Source organism: Camelus dromedarius, chromosome 16 (genome assembly GCF_036321535.1).
Source record: "Camelus dromedarius isolate mCamDro1 chromosome 16, mCamDro1.pat, whole genome shotgun sequence".
NCBI lineage: Eukaryota > Metazoa > Chordata > Mammalia > Artiodactyla > Camelidae > Camelus > Camelus dromedarius.
The window spans coordinates 17,206,554-17,220,246 of NC_087451.1; the positions used below are offsets into that span (position 1 = coordinate 17,206,554).

Genomic DNA, 13,693 nt, shown 5'->3' on the forward strand with positions numbered 1-13,693 from the left:
AATTGTGTTCAAAATTGCTTTCATCTGAGTACGTGCCTTTTCCTGAGGAAGAGCCAATGTTTTTAGTGGACACTTGAAAGAGTCTACAACCCAGATGGTTATAATTGGGTCCAAATGACACCAAAATTTGAGATTCAATGGAATCAAGTTTTGCTAAAGACAACACAAGTCCAGAATTATATATGCATCATTGAATCAACTGAATACAGAACGTTTGTTTGTCTACTTGTGTTCTTTTCACAGGGAGAAGCAGGGTGCAACTGTGAGATAAATAAAAATGATAATGTGTGTCCCCCTCACCATGGGTGAGCTGGCAAGAAAGCCCGCCCAAGCCAAGGTGCAGACAGCACATGGGGAGAGAAGGCGCGGGGGCCTGTGGGACGTGGGAACAGGATGTGGAGGCTGCTTACCTCCCCCCCACCTCCGCCCGCTCGATAGACCCACACTAGTGCGCATCCCCTCTGGGGTCCTCAGAGCTCTCTAGACTCCAGAAACAGTTGTGCTAACAGAAGGATTCCAAAGCACCGTATTGAGCAATGCCACAAGCAGGCTGAGAGAATTCTTGTGAAGTCTGCAAATGGACTGAGAGCAGCTTTTCTGAGGAGGTTAACAGGATTAAGGAAAAGGTCCAGACATGGTCTCCAGCCAACCGGCAGACTCGAAAATTCAGGTACCGAGTGAGAGACAATGGTGGTAATGATAATGATCGGTGAGTGGAAGTAACAGCAGCGAATGAAGGCTTAAACATTTTCTGTGTTACAGGCCTTATACTAAGCATTTTACAGGCAGGATCTTTTTTAATTTGCCTGACAGCTCTGGTGTAAGAATTATTAGCCCCATCTTGCACCTATATAAATGGAGGCACAGAGAGGTTAAGCACTTCGCCCAGGGTCACACAGTGAACATCAGAGCTGGGGTTCAAACCTGGCTGATCTCACTCAGGGGTCTGTGTACACCATCCACCTTATTTCACAGCTGGTGGTGATGGGGGCCTGGGCAGGGGGGACCTGGGTTAGCTTCCTGATTCCCTTCCTTGTCAGCCGGGCAAATTCTTTAATCTCTCTGACCTTTGCTCCCGACTCCTGTCTACTTCAGGCAGTTTCATGAATAGCAACAATAATGAAAAAACCTGAGCTTTCACATGTGGTCTCATGCTGAGATTCCCCCAGAATGGAGGGGTGGTAGAGATGCCAAAGAGGGCTGTGTTGGTGAGATGTCCCAGAGGACAGGAATCCACGACAGGGGCCCTGGCGGTGGAATTGGAAATGACCATTGAGTTTTTTCATTTACATCCTCATTGTCTTCCAAGATGCTTCCCCTTTCCGGACTGGCCCACCCCTGCACCACCCCTTCCTTACAAATCAAAATTCCACCAGTTCTTTAAGGCCAGCTGTGACGTTATCACTGATACAGGACCTACCTCCTCTGTCTCCGGTTACGGTTGGCTGCCTGTCTGTCTGTCGCCACAACTTGTCCTCACCCAGCCACGGGTGCAGGTGATTTGAGATTCATCACCTCTTTCCACAAGCTCTTTCTGGTTCGTGACCTGCTGCCAGAGGGCCCCACATGCTTGTGCCTAGCAGGCCGTGAGGCGCTGGGCTGTGCAGCAGTGGGCAGACGCTGGCTGAGCTGGATGGGTGTGAAGGATGAGTGTCTGAGATAATTAGAGCAGCAGTTAGAACTGCCCCCTACCCCCACGGCTGCCCCAGAGCCCGAGGGCTCTCAAAACAGCAGGAGGGGCCTTTTTCTTTTGAATTTTAAAGATAACTTAGAATTCTATAACTAATGCAGAAATACATTTTCTTTAAAAAAAATAATAGAATGTAACAGCTGAAGGAAGATTTCTTTCTGACCACCATGCCCGCTCCTAAGCTATCACTATTTTTAACTGCAGTGTGTAACCAGGAACATTCTGGTTGGCACAAAAGCCTGTCCCCATTCCCACTGTGACATGAATCAGGGCTGTGGGCTCGCATGATTTCATCATCCTGCCACTCATCTTTGGCCGGCCACCAACCCCTCCCCAACCCCAAACTCATAAAAAACTGGATGAGAAATGCTCTGTTGTGAGCTTAGAATGCCTCTCCAGGGAACTGTGGCTACTCGCCTGGCAGCTGTCAGGGGTTTCCGGCAGCCTCTTTTGTGTCCAGCCTGTGGGTCGGGGAGGGAGGTAAGGGTAGTCACAGGGAACCAATCCCTCAGACGTGACTTGGCTGGGCTGCCCAGTGTTACCTTTCAGTAGGGAGAGGCAAGAGGGGAAGCAGAAACTCTGGGATGGCCGAGAAAGCAGAAATAATACTATGTACCTCAATGCGTTGTTGTGAGGATAAAATGAGAAATTGCATGTGAAAGCTGTACAAAGTCAAGGAAGACAGGAGAGAATATTAAAAGAAGGTTATTTCCCTAGTTAGCTTTGAGAAAGGCTCTTGGTCACGCTTTATTCTTTTAAGGGATCTCTATGCTAAGGAAAATGATGTAACGACAGAAGTATTTACTTCCCAGACAAAAATTACATGGTAGAATTGTGCACACTTCTGTCAGTCGTGACTTTAGAGAGATCCTGTGGTCAGAGTGGGCCTGAGTCCTGGGAGACATGATCATTGAGATTGCAGTCTCCCCGAGTACAATGTGTTTGGGTGGGAGTTTATTTTTCAGACCACAGGCAATTGCATCAAATGACTAGTCTCTGGATGGAAGTCAAGACCAAGAATATCTGTGATTGTACTCGGGGCTGACTCCAGCCCTGGCGAGGCTGCAAAGTCAGGGGATGCCCTGCCGGCTCCTGCTTAGCTGGCATCCAAAGGGGAGGAACCTTGTCATTAAACTCACAGGCAAGAAACAGCAACTCCATGGCATTCTGTCTGCTGTTGTGGCCCCAGTACTTTCCCCCTCCCTTCCTTCAGAACTGTTTCCGCACATTCTCAACTTTTTTTTCTGGTCAAAGCACCTCCTCACTCACTCCCCCCACCCATCCCCATCCAATCAGCAATCCCAGTGCCCCTCTTTGTCCCCAAGTGGTCATTGCCCCAGTGCCACAAAGGGACATTTCAGGGTCAGTGTTCTGGGGCCTTCTCCCTCTTGCTGGCGGTTTTTCTAGATCACAATCATGGAATGGCCACTTTAGTTGCTGCCAAATCTCATGTGACCCAGGACAAACGATCATGCACATCAAATCTTTTACTGGAAATCTGTTTACTGGAAAGGAGAAATGGATGGGGGCACTGCGGTAGGATCTGTGTTAAGAATCCTGAATACTCATCTTTTATGATAGGAAGTCAATAAGTAGTTTCTAAACTCGGGAAGTCACAAAATAGCTGTTTAATTATTTTACTTGAAAATATGGAGGTAAATACTGGAAGAAGGTGCTAGTAGTACTGTTGCCAGGGTGCGCCTCTGGGGAGTGGGAAGACGTGGGGTGGGAGGGTAATTAATTTGTTGCCGTTGTTGGAATGATCTGTTTAGTGCTGTTGAACACCTTGCTTTAGTTCCTTCTTGTTGCCGTCTCTTTCCTTTCTAGTGGTGTGAGGGGGCAGGGACAGCAGAAGAGGTTGCCACAGAGATGACCATTAACAGCCAGACTGGAATGTCATTAGGAGAATGAACTCTCTCATCTTTCGTTCTAGGGACACTTCCATGGAGGGGCACTGACGGGAGAAGCAAGTTAGGACCACACTGGCTTATTTTACCTTGACAGTCGCCTGCTTGGCGGGAAGAAAACACCAGGTGTTCAGAGTAATGAAGAGATTTTAGGGCACACAGTTGGGAGAACACTCACATTTATGTACAGTCCAAAGTTCCATCTCTGTCTCCCTCCTCTTCCACTCATACTTCCAGGGCAGATGAAAAGTACCACACAAATCGATTTCCAAATGATGTCAATATAGCCACACTTTTAGAATTATAATAAGGGAAGTCATCTTAGACTGCTTAGACAATCTCCCTTCTGTTGCATTCCTTTTGATTTTTGACTTTTATTTTTTTAACAGTCATGTTTAGGACTCTGTCCCATTATGGTTAAAGTTAAGCAAAACTAGATTATTTACTTACGTATTGTAAATGACAGCTGGGGTCTTATTGATCTCTTCTCTGCTGTCCTTCTATTTTTTATCTTTATTTTTTGCTAACATTTCTAAGCAAACACCTGACTTCTCAGGTTTCCTATTTCTACTTTAAATACAATTTGATCTTTCTATAAACTTTAAGTTTATTTTTGAAATCATCCTCTCACTTATTTTATATAAATAAAAAACCCATAATAATGAATATTTTAAAATGTCAAAACCAAAAAACAAACAAACAAAAAACCTGTTCACCCACTATTCAACTTAAGAAAGAAAATATTAGAAATAACAGTTAAAGTTTCTCATGTATTCCACATATGCCCTTCCCATATTATAACTATTCTTCTGAATTTGGAGTTTATTATTTCTTTGCGTGACTTTTAAGATTACTATGTATGTATGGACCCATAGACAACATGTAATATTGTTTTTGCATACTGTTAAATCTTGTATAAATAGAGTTAAAATGTATATATATTTCTACAGCTTATCTTCCCCCTTCCCCCAGCCCTTTGTTTTGGAGATTTAGCCATATTCAAATATGTAGCTCTGGTTTATTCATTATAATTGCTGAAAAGTATCTAATTATATAACTGTGCTCCAAGATGTTAATTTGTTATCCTGTGAATTGGATTTAGGATTTTCCTTCTTTTTTTTTTTTTTTTTGGCATTGGAAACAATATCGTAATGAAATGTCTTCAAAAGAACTGACATTAATATACTCAGAGTTTTCAAAAAGACACTTTCTGAAACAAGAAAAGAATGCTCTCTTAGAAATTAAAAATGTAACACCAGGAAAAAAAAAACTCAATAAAAATCTTGGAAGGTTAAGGTGAAAAACACTTCCCAAAAATAAAGCAAAAAAACCCCAAAACAAAAACAAAAACAAAAACCCAACCCAAACAAACAAAAAGACACCAAAAACCAAAAACCAAAACAACAACAAAAAAAAAAACAAACAACAAACTCCCAAACCCAGAAAGGAAAAACAGGATAGAAATGATAATAAAATTAGACTGCCAGTTCAGGAGATCCAACATTCAAATAACAGGAGATCCAAAAAGAGATAATAGAGCAAATGGGAGAGGAAGAAATAATCCAAAAAAAAAAAAAAGTAATGAAAATTTCCAGAACTAAAGGACATCAGTTTGCTGAGCTTTCCAAATGCTCAGCACAACAAAAGTGAAAATACTGACAAAAAGGCATTGATTATGAACATTTAGAAAACCAGGAACACGCAGAAGATCCTGTGAATTTCCAAAGAGGAAAAACAGCGTATTTCAGAAAAAAATCAAGAGCCAGAATGGATTTGGACTTTTTAACAGCAACACTAGGAGTTAGAAGACAATGGAGAAATGCCTTTAATTTCTGAGGGAAAGTGATTTTCAGCACAGAGTTCTATATTCAGACGAAGTGTTAATTAGGGATGAGTGTAGAATACAGATATTTTTGGTGCTTTGCTGGATGGAATTGGGTAGCAGTTGATTTAGGACATTTGCATAAGTTTATCTGTGAGCTAGGCTTATACTGTTCCTTCTATGAACTGCCCTTGTCTGATATTGGTATTAGGGTTATGTCAAGCTCATAAACAGAAGTGCATTTTTCCATTGTTAGGACCAGTGTATATAAGATTGGGATTATCTGTTCTTTGGATATTTTATACAACTCACATATTAGACTTTCTGGGCCAGGTCAGGTGGGAGGGTGTTGTGGGTAAAATTTTAACAACTTCTTTGATTTCTTGGATGGTTATGAGTTGATTCTCTGTTGTATTTCTCGTTGAGTGTTTCAGTGTGCTCTGTGGGTCTAAGGAGTTGTCCTTCTTGGCCATATGTTTTAATTTAGTGGCATAAAGTTGTTCATGGTCATTTCTTTCCTTTGTGTCTCTGCCGTGCCTGCAGTTATAGACCCCTTTTCCATCCCAGTACTGTTTATCTTTGATATTCTTTATTTCTACATTTTCACTTTTTTAAAAACATCTTGATCAGTCTTGCCAAGAGCATATTGATTTTATTAGACTTTTCAAATTACTAGTTTGAAAAAAAACAACAATAAAGTGTTTACTGTTTCCTCTTTTTAGATGAAAAGGAAGAGTGAAACCACATTTCTTAGACTTGGAGTTATACTGGGGACACGCGGCTGCAATTTGATTAATAATAGAATCTGGTCGAAATTGAGGTGAGCCATTGCAAGGCCTGGACTTTTAGAACACCCCATGTTACTTCCAGCCCTCTCTTTCATTACAGTAACTTTACAGACCGTGAGATGTTGGGGTTTATTTGCTACTATAGCATATTCTAGCTTATCCTGACAATGCAACCAATTTTGTTTCCTCTTAATGTTTTAATAAACATCTTCTTGTATTTCTAGGACTCCTGCACTTTATGTATTTGCCTGCAGTGTTGTTTGTAGCACTAAGGTTTATGACTTACACGGTTGTACTTTCCTCCTTGTTACAGTCATCCCTCAGTGTTTGTGATGGATGGGTCCCAGCACCCCCACTCCCACTTCCTCTCTCTCCCAGCCCCACGGGGATACCAAAATCTGAGGATGCTCAAGCCCTTGTATGTATAAAATAGTGTAGTACAGTTGCCCCTTCCCCGTATCCATGGGTTCTGTATTCACCAATTCCGCATCTGAGGATACAGTCCGACTGTATATTGTATAATTCCATTTATATGAAATGTCCAGAATAGGCAAATTCACAGAGACAGAAAGTAAACTGGTGTTTGCCCAAGGCTCAGGGTGGGGTTGGAGGTGGGTTGGAGGGAAGTAATGCCTATAGGATTTCTTTTTGGGGTGCTGAGACTTCTGTCTGTCTGTCTGTCTATCTATCTATCTATCTATCATCTATCATCAGCTCTATCTCAATCACAGGTGGCTGGATCCTTACAGCTAGGATTTGAGGTGTGATTTCTCACTCTGACAATCATGCATTACTGTTAACCATCATAAGAATACTCAAACTCTTCCTTGACAAACCAAAATTTTATGTAATTATTTTTCCTCACTTATCTTATAGTTCTATTTGATTTAGCTCATAAAATCTCTCTTAAAATATTTTTATTTAGTCTTCTACTGCTCTCCCAGTCATATTTTCTGCAATAAAAATATGTATACAAATTGAAATATTCATGTTTTAAAATTTCTTATGAAAGTAAGGCTCCAAGAATTAACATTTTCTTCTGTTTTGAGTTATGACAACAGCAATTATTAGTATCCACTTGACCAAAACAACATAAATATAATAAAGATTAAAAAATTTTTTTAAACTTTTTTTTATGGGGGGCAGGTAATTTAGGTTTATTTATTATTTATTCTTTTAAACAGAGGTACTGAGGATTGAACCCAAGACCTTGTGCATGCTAGGCATGCACTCTACCACTGAACTATACCTTCCCTGCTGATGAAGAATTATTATATATAAAAAGTGAAATTTGACTGCAAAGGCAGCTCAGCAAGGTTGATGGGGCTTTTTTGTTATCAGTTAGCCACAGGTGCCTGTTACGACTTGGCTGAGGCAGGATTCGGCATCAATTCTATCCTTTTATTCTGTTATAGATGAGAGTTCTGAGCAACTTTGCTCACGTTAATAGATAGGAATGGAAGATTTGAAAGGGCAGAGATTCTTAATTCTATGAACTTTCTCAGGTTTCACCAAAAACCTAATGATCTATCACAGAAAATTGTTTTGCATGTTGCATCAGCTGACGGCTTAACTGGGTTCTCATTCAATTTTGTTGACAGCAAAGGACTGGAAATAACCTGGCTCAGAAGAGCAGGTGTTCTTGTTCAGATTTCTCAGGTTATTTTTCTGCTCCACTTTCAAGAATTACACCAAAAAGTCTTCATTAGGATTTTCAAATGATAAGTAAATATATCTTTCATGTAGAAGCATGTTTTAAGACCCAATATACTCAGAGAGACTTGGGAAAATGAAAATATTATTCATTTCAATACATCTTACAATTTCAGTACATCGGTTACAATTTGGAAGGTTATTTTCTATCATGTGATTTAATTATGTGCGTGTCAAAACACTGAAGCTACAAATTTAGCTCAGTTGGCTTATGGGAAGCATCTTCTATACAACCTAATTGGCGAAGTCCATATTCATTGTCAAAGTAATCATCGAAATCAGACTTACCTTCTGTGGCGGAAAAAAGTCTGATTTCATTTTCCAATTTGAATAGCTATGTTAATTTACATCCCTGCAACAACGATCTCACTTCTGAATTCTTGTAACTCAAGTAACTGAGTTCACGTAACTCATATAAACTGATCCCATTTCCACACACATCACTTTTAAAAGAAGATGTAATGTCCTGGACTTAACACTAGTCATGTGGGATTGGTCATATTATTTGTGCACAATTACTAATTCCCTTCCTGCTTTTGCAGTCCTTCCCTGTAGACAGAGTACAATTCCGCCCCCACTACCCCTACCCTACTGACTTTGGACTTGACCATGGGACTTGCTTTTGGCTAGTGGAAGGGGAGAGGTGAGCTATGCCATATCTGAGCAGAAGCTTTAGAGGTGCGGCAAGGTCCTACCAGCCCTCTTGCTCCTTCTCTCTGCCTTGAGAATAGCATGTCCTGAGAGTGTCCGGGTCTCGGAATGAGAGAGCGTGAGAAGCGGACCCACAGTCCAGGATGAGAGGAGTACGGAGCTGCCCACAGTCTACCCACAGCTGGGAGCAGGGCTGGAAAACCCGCAGACTCCCAGCCGACTTGCGGCGCTGGAGTAAATATTTGTTGTCTCAAGCTGAGCCTGGTTAGAGTGACCAACACTGTCTTTTAATGGCAACATCCTATACTATGAACAAACTGGGCCCTGAATTTTTAGCAACCAAAACTTGTTTACAAATAAAACTGTGTTCCTGAGTTAAAGCATGAAAACAAGTGATGGCTGCTTTTAGTAGCAGTGACCAGTCCTCGTAGCAGCCCTGACCATAGAAATACTCACACACCCGCCCATATACACACAAACAGACTCAAATAAGAGTAAAGTCGAGGAAAGTCTGCTCACCAGCTGCATTCCTAGGTGCGTCATGCACATCACAAACTCATCAATGATACCATTTTCTTTGCTATGATATCAGCCATAAAAATATGGACTGGGTGGTATTGGATTCATTAGTCTAACGTATATTTTTTATTTACTGCAATTTATAAAAGGGTCTTTAAATTTTAACATAGTTTGACTTATAAGAGTTGAAAAAATAGTACAGAGTTCTGAGGTACCATTCTTCAGACTGCCCCAGTACAGCATTCCACATGGCCATAGTGTGTTAATAAAAGCAGGAAGCTGACAATGGTGCAATCCTACAGCTCAACTACAGATTTTATTTGGATTCAATGATTTTTAACAAGCACAATGTATGTGTGTGTGTGAGTGTGTGTGTGTGTAGTTCTATGAAGCATTATCACCTGTATAGATTGGTGTGGCCATCAGTCACCTTTTTTATAGTCACATCTTCCCCCAACCCTAACTGCTGGCAACCACTGTCCTGTTCTGCCTCCCTCTAATTTTCTGACTTACAAGATGTTATATAAATGGCATAATACCATTTGTGTAACCTTTTGCGACCGGCTTTTTTCACTCAGCATAATGCCCTTCAAGATCCATCCAAGTACGTTATTTTTTTACTGCTGAGTGGTACTCCACTGTGTGGATGGAGCCCAGTCTGTTTCTCCACTCACTCGCTGAAGGACGTGTGGATTGTTTTTAGCTTGGGACCATTACAAGTAAAATTTCTCCAAACATTCACATATAGGTCTTTGTGTGAACATAGATTTTCACTTCTCTACCATAAATCCCCAGGAGTGGGATGCTGGGTTGTACGGTGAATGTATTTTAGCTCTATGAGAAACTGCCACACTATTTTTCAGAGCGTCTGTACTATCTGATATTCCCACCAGCAATGAATGCTATACGTCCTCACCCGTACTTTGTTAGTATTTTTTGGTAAATAAATTTGCATGTATCAATTAAACTCCCATTTCAACTGATGAGACTTGGGAATAATTAAATGACTCGTGAATTAAAAAATCAGAAATAACTTTATTAATTTATAACATATTATGATCAAACTTTTCTTATGTATGTAACATATTTAGTGAAGGAAAAATGTCTCTACTGCTAAAAAACGAATTAGTCTAGTCCAGCAGCTGCCAGTAGCACTGGATGGTCCATGCAAACCCTCTTGTGCATCAAGTTTCCATGTAAGTGTGAATCTATTTCTAGGCTCTTTATTTTATGCTACTGATCTATTTTTCTATCTTCATGCCAATAGTTAATAATTACATCAATTACCATCAATTTGTGAGTCTTGAATTCTGATAGGCAATTTCCCCCCACTTCTCCAAAAGTGTCTTAACTATTCTTGGATCCTTGCAAAAGTTTTTGAACTTTAGATTTAGCTTGTCAAATAAGAATTCTGTTGAGATTTTAATTGGAAGTGAAATGAATTTATAGATTAATTTGAGAGGAATGAATATCTTTACAATGTTTAGTCTTCCTATCCATGAACTTGGTATAATCTTTCCATTTATTAGCTTTTTTTTTTTGTCATAGTTACACTTTAGTCTCCTGTATTCCTGAATTATCTCGAGATTTTTCTCAATGATTTGAACACTTTCATCCAGTGTGATCTTGACTAGCCTCCCACGGCTGCCTGGCAAATTTTTACTCAACCTTGAAGTCTCAGCTCAGATGCCACCTCCTCCGTGAAGCCTTCCCCCATTGTTCCTGCCACTCAGAGTATTTTGCATATAATTGCAAGAGCAAATATTTACTGCTTGCTTACAATATGCCAGAGCACTGTTAAGCATTCTCTGAGCATTAACTCATATAATCTTCAAAGCAAACTTCTGAAATCAAAGTTGGTGTTATTTGTGAAAAAAAAATAAGCTCAGAGAGGACAAGTTGACAGGGCCCCCAGCCAGGATGAGACAGGACCAGGACAGGCATCCAGGCAGTCTAGATCCAGAGCCTGTGCTCCAACCATGTAAACCCTCTTCAAAGTGAAATCGAGTTCCCCTAAAACTGAGTTCCCCTGCAGAGTTTATGATTAACCTTTCTATCCAAAACTCTATTTTCTTTCTTATCCTCCCCCTGTTCCCCTCAGAATTGAGGAGGAGCAAAGAAAAGGGGGATTGAAACCAAGCAGGACCCCGTGGGGCCCTCCTGGGTAAAAAATAAAAAAGCCTCTGTGTCTGTTTCTTGTTTACAGAAAAAGGCTTTGGTCTTCTATGCCTTCCTTGAGTTCCAAAGAGCAGACTCGAGCAGTTACTAATGAAGGAATGCAGAAACAAAGGAAAAGCAGTCAAGAAACACTAGTTCAGCGATAAAACAGAGTACTTGTTTCTCCTCTTGGGATGCGCATACAATCTGACACGTATCTTTGAGTTGTTGGGCAAGAACTACGACCCCCATCGAGGAGGAGGAGGAGGAGGAGGAGGAGGGTGATACATGCTGACCACAGTGCATAGACCCCAGACTGGCTGGAACCAAAGACTTGATAATAAAGAGTCCCAAACGCCACTGTGTTACCTCACCACTACCAACTAATCAGAAGAAATTCATGTCACCTGCAATCCTCACCCCAAATGTTGCCTTAAAAAAAAAAAAACCGACTTCCCTGCAAGCCACGGGGGAGTCTGGGTGTTTTGAGCATGAGCTGCCTGTTCTCCTTGCTTGGCGCCTGCAGTAGACGCAGTACTTGCCCTCACCACAACCCGCCATCAGACTGGCTTTGCTGCGTGTTGGACGGGACAAGGGGATCCAAGTTCAGTTCAGTTTAGTAAAAGAATTATTGTATTCTTGTAGGGAATTGTATTATTGTAGGGAAATGGCTTACTTGAATGAAAAAAATTGCTTTTAAGGCAGGACAAGAAAAATTTTAAACATAAAATTCTCTGCCAGTTTGAGGCACTCCTCCCTCCCCTGCAGTGTGCATTGTGCACCTGCGCGATACATTAACTACATCCCCTTAGAAGACACAGGGATGCCTACTAACCGCCTCCCCCACCCCCCGCCAAAAACTCCTGACGCCAGCAAGGTGACTCCTTAGAAGATAACATTCCTTTCTCAATCCTGTAAGGGGTCACAATAACTCACTACTCGCCTTGTTGGACTGTGTAAACCATCAACATGTTACTTTGATGTATAACCCTTTGTCTCAAAAACTTACGTATGCTTGACCTCTAGCAGGCAGAACAGTCTTCAGAGCTTTCTACAAGACGGTCCTGGGTTTTAATCCTCAGGTTGGCTCAAATAAAAGTTCTATTTCTTTCTAAATTGACTACTGCTTGATTTTTCATTGTCAACTTGCACTCATTCACACATCCCAGAGAAAAACATTTCGAATGCAAACACTGGATCGGGCACTATAAAAGGTGCTGGTTGGACATGTGGTGATGAATAAAACAGACATTAAATAAAAATCACACTAATAAATATATAGGTTCAAAGCGTGCTAAGTGCCCTGGGATGGGGGAGAGGGGGGCGGAAACCCAGGGTTAGATGAATGAGAATTACAAAGAGGGAGGACAGAAGGAAGGCAGATGCAGGAAGGGTCTGGGGGAATATGTGTCCTTAGGTGGAGGTCACAGAAAGAGATTTGTGAACTTGATTGAGGGTGTGTTGAGTTTTAGGGCCTGAGGCACATCTAGGCGGGAAAAGGTTGGGAATAGAGAGATCTGAGACTCTGGCACCAGGGCTGCGTTAAAGACAGAGGGTGGTAATCAATCAGGAGCAGGCTGTGGTTAAACCACAAACAGGGGTAAGACCCCGAAAGAAAGCTGCAGAATGAGAAGACAGGCAGGCAGAGAAGGGAGGAAAGAAGAAAGTGACAGAGTGGTGGTGCCTGCATCCTTGTACTTCGAGCACACAAAGCAGGGCTTAGCACAGAATGGGTGCTCGGTTCTTGTTCGCAGGCGGCGGGCTGAATGAACAGTGTAGCCGTGGTTAAGTCCCTTCCTCTCTGGACCCGCCTTTGCCCTGTAGAATGGCAGTAGCTGCCTCGGTCAGGCGGGCAGCACCGGCGACCGGGGCTCAGTCCGCCCCCGCCCCGGGAGGCGCACGCAGTGCCAGCCGGACGTCTGAGGGCTGCGCGGGTGTCCGCTGGAGGGCGAAAGCCGCCCGGCCTGCGGAGGACGGCCGTCTCGCCTCCTCCGCGAGGAGAGCGCCCGAGATGCGCCGGGTGGGAGAGGGCGCGCGCGGGGGGGAAGCGTCCTGCGCCCAGAGCATCGCGGACGCAGCGAGGAAGCAGAGGGTGACGGGGGCAGGGGAAGCCTGCGGAGCAGATGGCGCTGGGTGCCCAGCAGGTCATCGCCTCTGCGGGAGACCCCTCCAGGATGGGGGTGGGAGGAGCGGGAGTAACCAGTTGAAAAGGAGGGAGAGGTTGGGGAGATGGATCTGAAAGACCCAGAAGCCGGTGGGGACTTTCACTTGGGACCCCGGCAGGACCCGGGAAGGGCAGGTGCGGATACAGAAGAGGGGCAGCACGTCCAAGCAGGCCGACTGAATGAATGATTGCTCCCGCCTGGCCGTCCTCGGGCGCGCTTGATGACGAGGACGCCGCAGGAAAGGCTTGGAGAGCCAGGAGGTGCCAGGACTCAGGCTGTTC

The 13,693-nt window shown here is 42.8% G+C and overlaps 1 protein-coding gene and 1 long non-coding RNA gene across 2 annotated transcripts in view; one reads left to right on the forward strand and one right to left on the reverse strand.

Moving 5' to 3' along the window:
- Window positions 1-12,367, forward strand: part of LOC116157946 (uncharacterized) — a 14,845-nt gene extending 2,478 nt beyond the window's left edge. The window contains exons 2-4 of the long non-coding RNA XR_010384470.1: window positions 244-670; window positions 6,142-6,239; window positions 11,297-12,367. This is a non-coding gene — a long non-coding RNA (uncharacterized LOC116157946). The remainder of the gene's footprint in view (window positions 1-243; window positions 671-6,141; window positions 6,240-11,296) is intronic.
- C16H17orf100 (chromosome 16 C17orf100 homolog) overlaps window positions 1-13,693 on the reverse strand; it is a 58,233-nt gene that overhangs the window by 683 nt on the left and 43,857 nt on the right. The gene's annotated exons all lie outside the window — the stretch shown is intronic.